The 16,055-nt window shown below is 39.2% G+C and overlaps 1 protein-coding gene across 13 annotated transcripts in view; it reads right to left on the reverse strand.

Annotated features, from left to right (window-relative positions):
- The window catches only part of HEATR5A (HEAT repeat containing 5A), a 106,979-nt gene extending 94,684 nt beyond the window's left edge, over positions 1 to 12,295 (reverse strand). For 4 of the 13 annotated variants that reach the window (XM_048222383.2, XM_026513554.4, XM_044389450.3 and 1 more), the window contains exon 1: positions 12,091 to 12,295. The gene's annotated coding sequence lies outside the window, so the exon portion shown is untranslated. Of the gene's footprint in view, positions 1 to 5,778; positions 5,840 to 8,244; positions 10,008 to 11,407; positions 11,942 to 11,989 lie in introns of those variants that run through there. The other 9 variants (XM_057306462.1, XM_057306463.1, XM_057306459.1 and 6 more) reach the window with 9 other exon arrangements.
- Between the last annotated feature and the right edge of the window lie 3,760 nt (positions 12,296 to 16,055).

Genomic DNA, 16,055 nt, shown 5'->3' on the forward strand with positions numbered 1-16,055 from the left:
AGAAACGGTTTCTGGAAGAAACCCCTAGCTATACAGAAGGTGAAAAGCAGGTGTGCACTCAATATCTATGATTGTCTAAGGGAAAAAAAATTACCTCAGTATCATAGAGAAAATATCTTACAACTACCACGGCAAATCAAAGTCCTATCTTAAGAATCAAATTACCCTTTTTAGAGGTCATTAGGACTGCTGAAGAGACTTTTTTTCCCCTTAGGCAGCAGCAATACTGTAGTGTAAAATGATCTATCAAGAAGCAAAATAGCTAACACAACGCAATAATAAATAATTCAGTAAAAAGCTTGAGATCATAAGCAGAGCAGAGTTATCTCCAATGTCCTTAGTACATTTCTCATATAAATGTAGACAATTCATATTAGTAATCCCACATCTAATCACCCAACTCTAAAATGCACCTGTGATCTCCACGTATGCACTATCAATGGGATCAGCAAACGCTTTGTGCAAGTAACATGTTCCTGTTCTTACCTGAAGTCTCACTTTAGGAAGATGAATACAAACGCAGTCAATATACTGTATGTTTTAATATAACCACACCCCACAACTATATGTATCTGGAGACTGCTTATTTTTCTAACTTTCTCTTATTTTCCATTTTTAAGTTTCTTTTGAGATCACAGAGTGATTAGTTTATTAAAAGTGAACTTATATTACAATATATTTTTCAAACTGCAATTATATTACTTGAAAAAAATATTTGTAAAACTACTGCTCCCACTATAATGACCGCCATTATTTTTGACAAAGCTAACACTTATTGGCCACTTAATATAATTGCTTTATATTTTCTCAAATAATTCACAAAATAGTTCAAGAAATAGCCAGCTATTTTGGCCTGGGAAATTTGGAAACTGAGGATGAGGAAACTGAGGCACAGAGAAACTAAGAAGCTGTCCTAAAGTCACAACGAACTTGGATGTATACTTAAGCAATCCGACTCTAGATATATGTGCTTTAGCCACCAGATACTCTACTGCCACTCTTTTATCCAATCGAGCCCCTCAAACTCCTCAAAATCAGCCATTTTAAAAAAGCTTAGAACATGAGAGAATTTGTGGATAATATGGAAGAGTACACTGTACTATTTCCTAAAAATGGAATACCAGACTCCTTATTTTAATAAGTAGGAGAATCTAGTAATAAAACAGTTACCAAAAAGATTTCTCAGGGTATTCAGTGTATACTATGAATCTCCACGAATGCAATGTAATCTGAAGTATTAATCAAAACACAGCACAACAGTAATTTCCAGACCTAAGTAAGCTGTCCCATGGAGAAACATTAACATGTCCCTGTTACAGACACTTGTCCTATATTTTAAAAAGGTACACAAGAATATTACTTTACAGGGGTGCCTGGGTGACTCAGTTGGTTAAGCGTCTGCCTTCCGCTCAGGTCATGATCCCAGAGTCCTGGGATTCAGTCCCGTACTGGGCTCCTTGCTCAGCAGGGAGCCTGCTTCTCCCTCTGCCTGCCCTCCCCCTGCTTGTGCTCTCTCTCTCTCTCTGACAAATAAATAAATTAAAATCTTTAAAAAAAAATATTACTTTACAGTCAAATATCATATATGCTAACATAAAGCCATTAGTTGAACTAAGCTTACAAACGTCCTTCAATGCTTTTTAGACCATACATTTTTTTTTTAAAGATTTTATTTATTTATCTGACAGAGAGAGAGGCAGCCAGCGAGAGAGGGAACACAAGCAGGGGGAGTGGGAGAGGAAGAAGCAGGCTCCCAGCAGAGGAGCCTGATGTAGGACTCGATCTCAGGACTCTGGGATCACGCCCTGGGCTGAAGGCAGATGCTTAACGACTGAGCCACCCAGGCGCCCGTAGGCCATACATTTTTCTGAGGCACTGTTTACTTCCTTTGGAATAACTGTTTGTATGTTGTGTATGATACTCCTAGTAACTCAGTCATACTTTTCATCCTTGAAGTCTTCTATATTGAGAAAAGCAGGAACTGTGTACTAGACCTAAGGTTCTAAAGTACTGTCCTAGTACTATGACTAGGATATCCCCAGCTGTGTGCCAACAGAATACACATACTGGAGGATCAAATTTTACTTAACCATTTCTCCTCTGATATTAACTTAAAACATTATATTAAAATAAATATACATTTAATATGCACTAGAAGGCAAAACTAATAAAGTGTTTCAGGATAAAGCATGAACCTTCAGAGAAACTCTAAGCATGATGAGGATTTCTAGACATCTTTTAATAAAATCACCCCCCCCACCCCACCAAAATTCACTCCCCTCTGCTGGTAAGAATACTAGTTTAGTGGAAATGTTTAAGAACAACTAAACTGCTAGTAAGCTGAACTATATGAACTGCCATTTGTATAGCTCAAAAAATGGCTGAATATCGGCAAATTCACATGGTTCAATTTAAACATCATGTTCAGTCTTTAAAGACTTGGCATAATGTGAGAAAGGCTAATGTCTACATTCTGCATAGTGTTCTTACACCAGTAACTATTGCCCTAGAGTAATACATGTGTATAAATATTGTTGACTGCTGACAGAAAGAGGAACCAGCAGGGGGCCAAATTTCCAAGGCCAAAGTTTGCTAGAGTAACCTACTCCAAAGCCATCTCCAGAAGAAGTTAATCTTATTATCATGAAGGGCTAATTTTCCATATGAAAATGAGTTCACATCAAATTTATGTAGGCAAAGAAGTATAAGCACCTTTGAGAATTTTATTTTTTTCACCTTCAACAATTTTATTCATTTAAAAGATTTTTTTAGGGGTAAGAGGGAGAGGGAGAGAGAATCTTAAGCAGGCTCCACACCCAGTTTGGATCTCAGTGGGGTCTCGTTCTCACAACCCTGAGATCTTGACCCAAGCTGAAATCAAGAGTCAGATGCTTAACTGACTGAGCCACCCAGGAGCCTCTAAAAGATTTTATTTTTAAATAATCTCTACACCCAATGTGAGCCTTGAACTTACAACCTCAAGATCAATAGCTGCTTGCTCTACCAACTGAGCCAGCCAGGCACCCCTCACCTTCAACAATTTTAAAAATAACACAAAACAAAACAGCCTACAGATGCCAGTCCTGAAAGTGTTAACATGATTTTCTCTACCTAGGGTCTAAAGATCTATTTTGGGGGCACCTGGGTGGCTCAGATGGTTAAGTGTCTGCCTTCAGCTTAGGTCATGATCTCAGGGTCCTGGGATCGAGCCCTTCATCAGATTCCCTGCTCAGCAGGGAGCCTGCTTCTTCCTCTCCCTCTAGTGTTCCCCCTGCTTGTGCTGTCTTGCTCTCTCTGTCAAATAAATAAATAAAATCTTAAAAAAAAAAAAAAGATCTATTTTGGTGGAGACAGGAACATATTTAAAATTATGGTTAAAATTTATGGGGAAAAAGAGTCTTTCTAAAAATCTTTTTGGCCATTTAGTTTCTTAAAATGATTCATTATATCATTGTGAAGAGGGAAAAGAGGAAAAATTGCAAATAATCAAAGAGAACAACAAACACAAAATAAGATCTGTTGCTTTGTTTTTTCTTTCCAGAGCATGAAAAGACCAATTTACAAAAGGAACAAGCCATTATGCAGTTAAGTAGAACTAATTCCAGAATGTATCAAGTGCCTGAAGTTTTGAAATACAGCGTATGAAAATTAAAATTACTTTCTTCAACTCTCACTTCTCTAAAAGCCATCACAACAGCTTCAACTCAGCCTCCAGTCTTTAGTTTTCTCAGTTTTGTTCAAAAAGCATAAAGTAAATAACAACAACAACTTCTCAAAAATCTCCCACGCTTCAGGAAACATACATAAAGCTTAAAGTCCAAACCTTCGCCCCAAAACAAAACAAAACAGTAATTAGAATTACTGTAGAAAGAAGCTGGATCATTTCTATCCTGACCTAAATTAAGATTCTCTTTGACCTGTGATTCAGCTTTGCAAAATTACAGGTTACAAAATACGAACTCACAAGTTACAGAGAGCTTTAGGTCATGCTTAAAATGTTCCCTAAGGGAGGATGCCCCTGGTAAAGAAAAAATGAGGTCTTTTTTTCTTTTCTTACTGTACTTTAAATATCTCTAGGCACAGTCCTAAAGTTATATTTATAATTTTATAATTTATAATTTTAGAGTTAATACAGTTTTATCTTCATGATTTTTAAATCTTGTATTTATTCCATCTTTGAATCTGAAATATATTGCTTCTTTCTTTCTAAATAAACTATCTTAAAATTCAGCTACGGGTGCCCAGGTGGTGCAGTCAGGCAAGCAGCTGACTCTTGGTTTTGTCTTAGGTTGTCATCTCAGGGTCTTGAGATTGAGCCTCGTCGGACTCTGTGCTCAGCAGAGTCTGCTTTAGAGTCTCTCTGCCCCTCCCCACTGTGCACACACTCACTCTCTAAAATAGAGCTTTAGGTCATGCTCTAAAATCAATCAATCAAACAATGAATCAATCTTTAAAATAAATAAATCTTAAAAAAAAAATCCCTAAAATAAATAATCCTTAAAAAATCATAAAATTCAGCTAAAAGAACCACTTCCTTCAGGAAAGCTTTCATGATTAATTCCCCTATTTTTATAATGTTTCCTCTTGGTATACTTCTTCCACTATATTTTTGGTTCTTAAAATGTTTGGCTTCTCCAGCTATCACTTAAGATTGCAAGATTCTTCTGGTATTTTTCCAAATCATGATTCAAAAATCTTAACCATAATTATTAGAGTAGTAGCATTACGGATAATGTTCTTTTCTCTAGCTCCAAATTCTTAGTGATTTTAAAACTTCTAAAATGAAACCCTTAAAAACTAATAAACAAACTAAACTTCTGTTAAATTCCTAACTTTTAAAATTCACAATACCATTTGTCAGCATCATCTTGGTAATATCACAAATGAGGAGGACACATGTATAGCATGCTGTTGTAGTTCCTGGCTATGCCTTTCACCTTCCTAAGAGACTCCCAAATCACAAGAATGGCAATAGCAGCTATTATTTACTGAGCCAGGAACTTTTTAGGCACTTAACTTATACCATCTCTAATCATCACAAGGAAGAAAGCAAGGAAGATACTACTGGTTCTATTTTATGGATAAAGAAACTATTAAGATATCAGTAAATAGTAGAGCTGAGAATAAACCCAGGTCTCTTTGGCAATAAAGCTTATTCTCTTTCCTCACTGCTAGGAAGCCTCTCCACAGGGGCAAAAAGGAAAAACAGTATTTTTATATTAAAATGTTAAGGAACAAAATGTGCAGAAATGACATGGGGAGGGGGAGAAGTCATTACTTTATATTTGGGCTCCTTCTCTACCTACTTACCCCTACATCTTTCAGTAAATCACAAAATCGGCTTCATCTTCTAACTCTTCCAAGGATAAGGAGTCCAAAGAATTAAAAAGGGAAAATAGCAAGGGGAACAACACAGAGGAGATAGGTAAATTCTTATAATTAAAGGAAACTAAGCATGTCATGATAGCAGACCTATAGCAGATGAGTGGTTCACAACTCTAGCTGCTTAAAAAAAAAAAATACCCAAGCCAAGTCTAAAACAACTGAATCAGAATCTCTAAAGAGGTGTTGTAGTAAATGGATTTTTCATTTAACCACCAACATCAAATATCTACTAACACTATTAATTTATAGGTAAGAATACTCAGGCTATGAGGCGCCTGGGTGGCACAGCGGTTGGGCGTCTGCCTTTGGCTTAGGGCGTGATCCCGGCGTTATGTGATCGAGCCCCACATCAGGCTCCTCCACTGTGAGACTGCTTCTTCCTCCCCCACTCACCCTGCTTGTGTTCCCTCTCTCGCTGGCTGTCTCTCTCTCTGTCAAATAAATAAATAAAATCCTAAAAAAAAAAAAAAAAAAAGAATACTCAGGCTAGATTGTAATATGGATCATTTTATTAGTTGATTAACATCCACTACTCACCTATAATTCCTCTATTAAATTGGGTAAGAAAGATTTATCTTGGTACTTTTAGATAAGCTATAGCAACTGTAACTGCTTCAGAAAATAGGAAAATGACAATGAAATTCAAACGTATGATATGATTTGGGATGAACTTAATCTTAGTCTAATTCTTCATAACCCTAAAAATAAAAATAAATTATCATTATTTTAATATTTTAAAATGTTTAGTGTACAATAGTGATTGAAGCCCAATAAGAATTTGATTTAATTGAATGGTTCAAAATTACATGTACATTAAATCTAAATATGATAAATACAAAAACTTTTAGAACCAATACTCTGTATGGTAGAATTTAGAAAACCTAACAGTTTCATAGCGACAGTATAAAGAGGTTTACCTCTTTTGGAAAATGTATCAGAAATCATTAAAATATCAAAGTCATCTGACAAAAGCATCTTGCTTTTGAAAATTCATGCTAAAGAAAGGGCGCTTAGGTGGCTCAGTTGATTAAACGTCAGCCTTTGCCTCAGTTCATGACCCCAGGGTCCTAGAATCAAGCCCCTTAGCATTAGGCTCCCGGCTTAGCCTGGGAGCCTGCTCCTCCCTCTCCCTCTGCCTGCCACTCCCCCTGTTTGTACTTGCACGTGCTCTCTGTCAAATAAAAATAAAATCTTTAAAAAAAAGAAAAAATTCATGTTAAAGAAAGAAAAAGGAAAATATCAGAAGCATCAGTGTTGACTACAGCCCTATAAAAGTAGTAATTGGAAAATGCCAAGTCCAACATCAGAGAAATGGCTAAATAAAGTTTGACGTATCCAAAGAATATTAGATTCTCATTAAAAATTATAATTAAAGGGGCACCTGGCTGGCTTAGTAAGATCATGTGACTCTTGATCTCAGGGTGGTAAGTTCGAGTACCACATTGGGAGGTAGAGTTTACTTAAAAAAAATTTATAATTTGGGGCGCCTGGGTGGCTCAGTCGTTCGTTAAGCGTCTGCCTTCAGCTCAGGGCATGATCCTGGCATTCTGGGATCGAGCCCCGCATCAGGCTCCTCCCCTGGGAGCCTGCTTCTTCCTCTCCCACTCCCGCTGCTTGTGTTCCCTCTCTCACTGGCTGTCTCTCTCTCTGTCAAATAAATAATAAATAAAATCTTTTAAAAAAATTTATAATTATGAAAACTACAAGTGCAGACGCTTACATATTAAGAGAGGGTCCGAAGGTAAAGCAGTGTTTCCTAAAGTGCTTTTAAAATGCCAAGTTGCCAGTTTCTTTCCTACAGACGGTCTCCATAAATGTAATATGGTAATGGGTACTATATACTGCCAGGAGGACATATATATATATATACCACTTGATGTTTTAACTACAGTCATCTTCCCAAACCCTACCTTTCTTTCTTTTTCTCTCTCTCTCTCTCTTCCTCCCTCTCTCTTTTTTTTAGTAGGCTCCATGCCCAGTGTGGAGCCCAACACAGGGCTTGAACTCATGACCCTGAGATCAAGACCTGAGCCCACACCAGGAGTCCCACCCTTAACCTACTGAGCCACCCAGGCATCCGTCTACCTTTTTCTTTTTTCCCCTAGCTGGGAATGTTGTGAAACTAGTGTTCTATAGAACACAATCTTTGAAATAACATCATTAAATACTATTTAAATCAAGAAATTGAAATATTCCTTTTTGTTCATACTATGATAGGATTTTTATTAGAAGATTATATAACAAATTAATATCACACCTACTTAGAGTGGCCATTTCTAAGAGTTTGGATCAAATTATCTAACATTAAATACTCTAAATATAAACAGAATCTTCTCTTAGCTACCCCTGGAATATGAATAAAAGAAGAAAAGATGCTTTTAATTAACCTCATATAAAAGTTCACATAAAAATTTGTGCCATTCATACTTAGAACTAAGTTTCATATCACACCCCTTCCAAAGTAAAAACAGCTTGTTGCACCATAAATTTAACATTTTGGGGGGAATTCTGACTACAGATTCTCATAAAATCAACTTAACCCATGTTTCTTGTCATTTCACACAAAGTCTAACTTGTAACATGCCCAGGCACAGCATTACTATCATATTTTAATATATAATGAAAATATATTAAGTGCAGCAAGATTCCAAGAGTGTTTCCTGCAAACTTGGTAGGGTTGGGGAGAATGCTGCTTATCACTGCATACAAGCCAATAGGAATGGCAGATGCACATAGTTCCAAGAACCAACGGAGAACACATCCTATGAGATAGAGAAGTTAGGTGAAAGATGAAAGACACAAGAGTTATAGAGAAATTTATGAACTGACATAAACGCCACAAGTAGGGATGTGACTTACTTTGCCTTCTTCTTCTGTTTTTCTGAGGTACTGCAGATTACTATTAGGATGAGAACAATGACAGAAACTGAATTAAGTGAAGGAGACTGCCAGTGGGGGCCCCACTGAAGTCCTGCCGGTTCTGGCAATTCTCCTTTCAGAGTACAAAAGAGAAAACCCCTGAAGGCTAAAAGGAAGTGTTGTGGGGAAGCAAGGGGAACTCAGCAGTATGAAGCAACTCGAAGGCAGTGATCACAGAAGGAACTAACATTTTTTGACAATTTACTTACTAAAAACTTTTAATCCTTGTAACACTGAAACTTAAATTTTATCATCCTCATTCTACAGATGATGGTAACAAGAAATGTGTCCAAGGTCAAGATGTTATTTAAGCAGAATAAGATAATGCCTGCATCTGTCTGGTTTCAATGCCCATGTTCCTTCAACTACTTCATATAGCCTCTTCATAAAGTCTCTCTAATCACTATTACTGAGAGGTACTGACATACCCACTGAAGAATCGAATCATTATAACTTTGCTGTTCTTCTTTATCACTTCATTCTCCTCTTATGCCTCCTCTTAGGTCTTTGAGGCTTTTTGTTAAAGTGTGAAGTCTTCTAGAAACATCAACTTTCAAAGGACTCTTCCCATCTAGACATTAAATCAATAAGTACCAACAGTGTTAGTTCAGTCTTTGGATATTCTTGATAATTTTTATCACTCTTTGTTCTGCAAACCAACTCTTCCATCTCCCTCCAGGAAGACAGATTTCATTCTGGGCATTGAGGAGTGCCAGAAGGTACATTTTAAGATAGAAAATTTATTCTTCTCTTATCTCCCACCTCACTCATCTGAAAGTAACTTAAAACAATCTCTTGGTACTCGGTACCAAACTGAAACTGCAGTAAGAAGAAAACAAAGAAAGTTTTTTGTTTTTTGTTTTTTAAAGGACATACAGTAATTAATTGTTTCAAAGATCATGAACTTTACTGACCTAAGTCTCTTGAGAGGTCTCTCACAGCCTATTTATTCTTAGTTTAGGCATGACTAATAATCCAGTTATCTGGATTCTAGCTAGGATGGAACAGAATACCATATTAAAAGTGAAGGAGCAAAGTCACTGAGATCAGGAAGAAGTCAAGCAGGATGGTAATGGTGATGGAAGCAACCAAGGAAGCAACCAAAATACTATTTAATAAAGCAGAGACATTTTAAAAAGCAGGGCAACATGAGACTACTAAGTAGAAGAGAAAAGTGCACAAGAGCCACAGGAATCCTTGCCCAATTTTTCAATAACTCTATCCTTATATTCGCTGTTCATGCAATCTTCACTTAGGACTTCTTGGTTTAGACCCTGCCTGCCTTAGAATATCCTCCTTTCTCCCCTTCGAACTGTAACTCTTAGATCAGGGTCAGCATCCACAGAATCAGCCTTAATCCACACTATGGTCTGACATCTTGCCTTTTTCTCATGGCTCTCACTTCTAATCCACAACATAGCCTATGGAATACCCAGACTAGAATTTAGCTACATTTCTGACCTTCTTGAAGCCCTACCAGAGGGGTTTTATTGACAGACACTGCTTCTTACTATTTGCCAGATCCCCAGCTAGGCTCCTAACTTTGCAAGCACAGCTCCCTGGAAAAACTCCATTATAACTCTGCCTTTTGGCTGCCACCCTTATGGCCCCACCCAAATAATACAGTGAACATACCATCTATTACCTCTAACCCCCCAAGACAGTCTGGGGCAGCACTCCATCAATCAAACTCATTGATATCTCTGCAGCAAAAGATGAAACATACATAAGGTGGGATTAAATAATGACTATAAATAGCTTCATATCAGTTCACGTTATATTTTGCTGACAAATGAGTTAAGAAAAAAATTTTCCAGAGCCTTTTCAACACTGGAATTAAGATGAAGGGACTGTATACATGTATGTTTTTCTTTTCTTTTTTTTTTTTTTCTTTTCAGATCTCTTCCCAAAACATTAAAGAAAAAAAATGTTTCTGGTGTTTCAAGAGGTAATTTCAACTTTCTGATAATTTTACTTACATAAAAAATATACTAAATAAATAAGGTATATTTTGGGTATATACACAAAAATATGCATTTATTCATCATATAGATACCACGCGAACACAAAAGGATATAAATAGATGCTGATATATTCACCCAGAGAAGCATTATCCAGGAAATAAGTAGAACTAAATTACTAAAAAAGTACACATATAAAACATTTTATTTAGTGAAATTAGAGCCATACCATGGTTTTAAGATTAGCGATACAGGATACATGCTCCAAAAACCTTTTTTTTTTTTTTTAAATGCAGAGGTCATAAACTAGTTATCCAGGATTTAGAACAAAAGAATTTTAGAATAGTAAAGGGCCAAAATAAATTCAGTTTAACCTTTATTCCGCTCATAAGATAATTAAGAAGGGCTCGAAAAAGTTATAAATGGCCTCAACCCCCTTTCTGAAGGAAAGCTGGATGGAAGACAGATGCATTGCTTAAAAACTAAAGTACTTAAATTCAGGTCGCCTGACTGTCAGGTCAGAAGTCTTTTCCTATATTATAGCTATCTATATAAAATAACTGCATTCTAAGACAAATCGAACCTCCAGTAATTTTTTCAACTGTCACTATTCTTATGGTATAAACACTGCCTGCTTACCCATTTTATTAAAGAAAAAAAAAATCAATGGTGTTAAAATGTAAGACAAGTCTCAGCTTCACCGCTGATCTAAAATGACTTTATCAGACACACTTTCTAAAACATGTGGAAAATGAAACAAGATAATTCTTTTCTCCCCATCCATCTAATGCTCAGCTCTGAGGAGACTTCTGCTTTCCTCACACTTTAACCTCCCTAGATTATTTTCTCCAAAAGTTCTGAACAGTACTTGTGGGCACATTCTCCCCACTCCTTTCAACGTCTCCTCTAGGCTTTAAGTTCCTTCAGGGTGCGAAGCCTACACATAAAAGGTGCTGAATATTTGAATGAATGAACGCACATAAAAATAATGTATAATTATGATCCTTAAGGAAGGAGCTCAAATGATTTGGCTCCTATTATCTGAGTTGACAGTTATGAAAATCATCTTAACTTGCCAGAAGTATACATTATTGTGATTAGTAAGTACCATAAAGCACTTTATAAAGTTTCTAAACACTTACAATCACTTGAAATGATGTTTTGCAGGCCAAGCGTAGGGTAAGAGGAAATGTTTCCTCACACTAAGCTAACGCTACTCCAGCGAAGGCTTTCTTTCCCTAAGAGAACTGGAAATAGTCCTCACGTAGACGGCAGTATCCACTCCCTTTTCTAGAGCGCTTCTGGAAACCCGCCTGGAGGGTGAGGTGCGGGAGCTGAGAGCCTCGCCCGAAGCCGGGTTGGGGCCCCGCTCCGACCGACCCGGGGCGCAATGCGCGCCACTTGGGCGGGTCCGGCCAGTCGGGTTCTGACCTTCCGACCTTCCCCGCACGCCGGGAGTGTTGGGCTCCCGCCCGCGGGCAGAGTCCACGCCCACCTGTTGTGCTCGGGTAAAACCAGACTTTCCCGGAGCCCGGGGAAAGGAGGACTGACCGCACTGGCCATTCAGTTGTCCCCGCGCACCAGTTCTGTCCTTCCTTGGCGAGTTCCGGCCCCTTCAGCCACGACACCTAATCCCTCCTTCCATTCCCGCACCCCGGGTCCCAGCTTCCTCCACCACTTCGCAGCCGCGACCACCCTGGGGACCCGCAAGCCGCCCAACTCACAGTGCAGGCCCGGGTGTGATAGCCCTCCCAAGTGGGCAGGCAGCTCGCGCACCGTCCCCTCGCCCGCAGCGTCTCCACTCCCAGGATCCCAGACTGCTCACCTTCTGGGGTCCCCCACCGCTCAGCGCCCGTCAGTCCTGCCACGTTAACCGCTCCACAGCGCAGCAGGGACTTGCCGGCGGCGGCGACTGCGAGGCAGCGCGACGGGAGGGGCGCGCGCGGGGCGGAGCCGGAAAGCTCGGAGCCGCGAGTGCGGCGGGAGCCAGCGATTGGGAGCGCGCCCTGCGCCGCGCCGCCGATTCTAGGCCCCCTCAGCCGGCCGCCGAGCCATCGAGAGCCCACTCTGGCAGGCGTGACTGCTCCACCGCCGAAAAGAGCGATCGGGGAGAGTGCTGCTCAAGTTGATTGAGGCCAGGGCATTGGCTTTGCAGTCGGGAGACCTTGGCCACAACTATTTTTGTCTGTTGTCATCGCCAGCCAGAATCCCTAGGGGCTGCACTGGGGCATCTGAAGGCCAAGACACAACTGGAGCCTGGAGAAATTCAGGCAGGGAGTACTATGGGTGTGGAATATTAAGACATGGAAGAGACCGTGGAGAGCTTTGTCGTGCTACTCCTGGTTTTAGAGCATGAGACTCTGGGGCCTGACAAAGCACCTTACTCAAGGTTACACACTGAGTCAGTGGTGGAATTGGGACTCACAGCCACTTGGCTTCAAGTCAAGTGCGTTTTTCCAGTATACTCAGTGTTTTGAATATAATTCTCAGTTTTTATTTTGAAACAGTTTCAAGGTTACAATAATGTTGCAACTATAGGACAAAGAACATTTTTCCTGAACCATTTGCGGTTTAAGTTGCTGACATGATGCCACATTATTCCTAAATACTTCAGTGTGTGTGTCTTACTAATAAGCACCCTCAGCTACGTAGTCACCATCTACCAAAATCAAAACATGTATGTGATATGTTTGGCCAAATGTTTCAGTAATGTTTTTTATGGTAAAAGCATTCAGTTCAGAATCAAGCATTGTGTCTACTTTTCATATATCTTTAGTTGCTTTCAATCTGGAACACTTCCTCAGTCTTTCCTTGACTTTCATATCCTTGACACTTTTGAAGATTCCCGGCCAATTATTTTGTAGAATGGCTTTCACTTTGCATCTGTCTGATGTATTATTTATGATTAGAATCAGGTTAAGTGTCTATGACAGGACTGTCACAAAAGTAATGATTGTGTTCTAATTGTGAGGCCAGATCCTTGGTTTTTCAACCTGTTTTGAAAGCATAAGCAAAACTGTAGTTGCATTATTAACTTAGCTGCACATACTGTTTTGTTCCTTACTTATGTTTTATGCACCTCTTATCAATCATTAACTTTGGTTTTTCCACTCCTGCTCCCCGGTGGGTAAACCCACCCATTGTAGAAACCTAATGGGGACTCGACGATAACATTTGTCTTGAAATTATCTGTCATACCTGATCTTACCAGGTCCAAATGGTGCCTCACTGTCCAGAAGAATGCCTACCTTCAGATTGTTTCAAGCTTCCCTTCCTCCAAGTGTCAAGAAACCCCTCACCCTCCTCTCATGTATTCACCTCCTTCCCCAAACTATATAAGCTGTCTTTAGGCTCAATAGGACACAACAATCTTGGGAATAATTCCCTGCCTTCTCTTTGGTCTGCCCCTGTGACAGTAAAGCCTTCTTAGCTAGCTTCAAAACTTCTGTCCAAGATGTTGGCTTACTATGCATCAGGTGTGTGGACAAGTATGAGTTTGGTAACAGTTGTATCCTAGCAGACACCTGGGTGGCTCAGTCAGTTAAGCGTCTGCCTGGGTCCTGGGATTGAGTCCTGCATTGGGCTCCTTGCTAAGCAGGGAGCCTGCTTCTCCCTCTGCCTGCAGCTTTCCCTGCTTGTGCTCTCTCTCTGACATTTATTTATTGATAAATAAAATCTTAAATGAAAAATAAAACAATCGCATCCTATCAAGTGGCACATTTTAATTAGTCTCATTATTGATGTTTATTTTAATAAAGTGGTATCTGCCAGGCTTCTCCACTAAAAAGTGGCTTATTTCCCCTTTGTAATTAATAAGTATTTTGTGGGGGGAGTTTCTTTGAAATTATGTATTTTCTCATCAAAATTTTAATTAATTTATTTATATTAGTATAAAATCAGAGTTTCCTGTTAAATGGGTTATAATCTATTTCTATCGTTATTTATTTTGATGTTCACATTGTCCTGAGTTTGGTCTGGGGGAGCCCCATTCACGCTGGTCTCTGTGTCTTTGTGTTTTAAATTCTTTTGCAATATTTTATTGTAAAACATTTTTAAAATACAGAAAATTTGAAAGAGTTTTATATACCATATACCCCCCATCCATAATCTACATTAATATTTTACTGCTCTGTGCCCTTCTGACACATCATCATTCTTTGAGCACTCCCCTATTTTCTGGCACAGTAAGATGTTCTAGGCTCTTCTTGCCCCAACCCTAGATGCAGCCATTTATCCAGGAGCCCTGGTTCCTTTTAGTGGGGAATGGTATTTAGAAGCACTAGGTGTGCTCACTGCTATTGGGGTATCACTGCTCAGGCTGTCTTCGTAGATGTGGCTAGGGAATATTTATACACTCATAGAGTACATCTATATATGTAACTATATATGCATACTCACACACATTTACAGCCATATTTAGTTATCTAACAATATATATTGAAAAACCACATGTTCACAGTAATACCTCCAATCCAGCAACACACAATGTATTCTAGTTTTCTCCCATATTTGTAATTCTTTTCTCCCACGGAGAGAAACCTTCATCTTATTATTCTTGAGATATCTACTTGTTTGAATACCTCCTCTATATTTAAGCAATCACCCATAGCTACCATCTCTCCCCTTGGAGGATGCTGCTCTTACTCCACTCTGGTTCTGAAACTCCAAAATTAGCCACCACAAGCCCCCCTTTCCCAAATTTCCCCTTTCCTTTACCCTGCTCCGAAACCCTGTGCCAACGCCAAGTCCATAAGCCCTCACCACTCTCCTTGGGCTCCATCTCTTGCCAAGCATTCTCCTAGGCATCCTCTTTACTCTACTTGATATATATACACACACACAAACACAGACACACAGACACACACACAGACACACACACACACGTTATGTACCATAAATTACCCTGAGAAAGGTACAAAAGTATTATAGATCCTAAAGGAGAGAGCAATTACTATGAAGTCCTGTTGGAAGGCTCATGAAAGATCTAAAGAAAATGATGACATTTAAAATGGGCTTTGGGGGCGACTGGGTGGCTCAGATGGTTAGGTGTCTAACTCTTGATTTTGGTTCAGGTCATGATCTCAGGGTCCAGAGACTAAGCCCCACATTGGGCTCCAAGTTCAGTGTGTAGTCTGCTTGGGATTCTCCCTCTTCCTCTGCCCCCCCACCCCGCATTCTCTCTCTCTCTCAAAATAAATGAATAAATAAAATCTTTTTTAAAAATTAAAAAAGGGGCACCTGGGTGACTCAGTCAGTTAAGTGGCTGACTTTGGCTCAGGTCATGATCTTGGGGGTCCTGGGATTGAGCTCCACATTGGCTCCATGCTCAATGAGGAGTCTGCTTCCCCTCTCCCTCTACCCGTCCTCCCTCCCCCGCTCATGCTCTCCCTCTCTCTCACAAATAAATAAAATCTTTAAAAAAATAAATACAAGTTATAAAGCTAAATAAATAAGATGGGCTTTGAAGAATGCATAAGAATGAGTAAATAGAATGTATGTACTCTATTAGATACTGAAAAAACTCTGGAAAATAATTTGAGCAGGCCCAAAGTAGAGAGTGTAATTCATTTTAACTGAATATGTAGTACAAAAATAACAACACTCGAATTTTAGAGCTGGAAGGGATATTATGTATCATTGAGTCCAACTACTAGTTTTACGGAGGATTCAAAGATGACTCCAAACTTTGAGCCTAAATGACTAAGAGAATTAAATTAGAAGGAGGAGTCAGTTTGGAGGGGTAAATAATATATTTAATTGTATACATGTCACATTGCAGTAGAGCATCTG

This window comes from Ursus arctos, unplaced genomic scaffold, assembly GCF_023065955.2.
Source record: "Ursus arctos isolate Adak ecotype North America unplaced genomic scaffold, UrsArc2.0 scaffold_37, whole genome shotgun sequence".
NCBI lineage: Eukaryota > Metazoa > Chordata > Mammalia > Carnivora > Ursidae > Ursus > Ursus arctos.